Source organism: Camelus ferus, chromosome 4 (genome assembly GCF_009834535.1).
Source record: "Camelus ferus isolate YT-003-E chromosome 4, BCGSAC_Cfer_1.0, whole genome shotgun sequence".
In the NCBI taxonomy this organism is placed as follows: domain Eukaryota; kingdom Metazoa; phylum Chordata; class Mammalia; order Artiodactyla; family Camelidae; genus Camelus; species Camelus ferus.
The window spans coordinates 6,997,284-6,998,179 of NC_045699.1; the positions used below are offsets into that span (position 1 = coordinate 6,997,284).

Below are 896 nucleotides of genomic sequence, written 5' to 3' on the forward strand. Positions count from 1 at the left end.
TTCCCCCATCTAATGCTCAGTCTCCAGTCCATCAAGATATCTCCTTTGAGCTTCAGATCTTTTCATTGTAAAACCATCTAAAGATCTGTCACCTGGATAGCTCAGGTGTGCTTGAAATTTTGAATGTTTAACCCATAAGCAGTCATGCTATGACTGTCTCTCCACCCGCTTAAGCAGACGCTGGATATTTTTCATGATTCCCTCCACGATTTTCTCAATATCACATTCATAGGCAAGTCTTCTTAATCAAGCACACCCATTTGCCTGAGTTCACAGTCATTGGCCAGATTCTTAGACTAGTTTCTTGATTTCTTCCTCGCCCTAAGCAAAATAACATACAAGCAAGCAGACTCTGCTCCCACCTCTGGTTTTCCCTTCCCAGTAAATAACATCAGCAGGCATTCTAGAACCTCATGGCAAAAAACTTTGCAGGGAGGGTATAGCTCAGTGGTAGAGTGTGTGCCTATCATGCACAAGGTCTTGGGTTCAATCCCCAGGACTTCCATTAAGAATAAATAAATATAAATAAACAAACCTAATTATCCCCCCCAAACAAAAACAAAAACTTGGAGTCTTTACCTGCTCTCTGTCCCTCCCTACCTGCATCCAATCTATTGGCAAATCCTCTGGAGTCTACCTTTAAAATACATCTCAAACCTGAGCATCTCTCCCTCTCTCTGTAGCTACCACACTGGTCCTAGCCACATCTGATGTAGCTTCAGATACTGCAGTGAGTTCTCTGTTCTGCTTTCACTGTTGCCACCACCTCGTGACCATTCTCCATAAAATAACCAGAATCATCGTTGTAAGATGTAAGTCATTATTGTATCACTCACTCCCCTTCCAGTGGCTTTTCCACTTACTTAGAATCAAATCGAATCGCTTTTCAATGGTCT

At 42.3% G+C, this 896-nt stretch overlaps 1 non-coding gene across 1 annotated transcript; it reads left to right on the forward strand.

Moving 5' to 3' along the window:
* The first annotated feature begins 433 nt into the window (after positions 1 to 433).
* On the forward strand, positions 434 to 505 carry TRNAD-AUC. Its single transcript has one exon. It is a non-coding gene; the product is annotated as a tRNA-Asp (tRNA).
* The last annotated feature ends 391 nt before the right edge of the window (positions 506 to 896 follow it).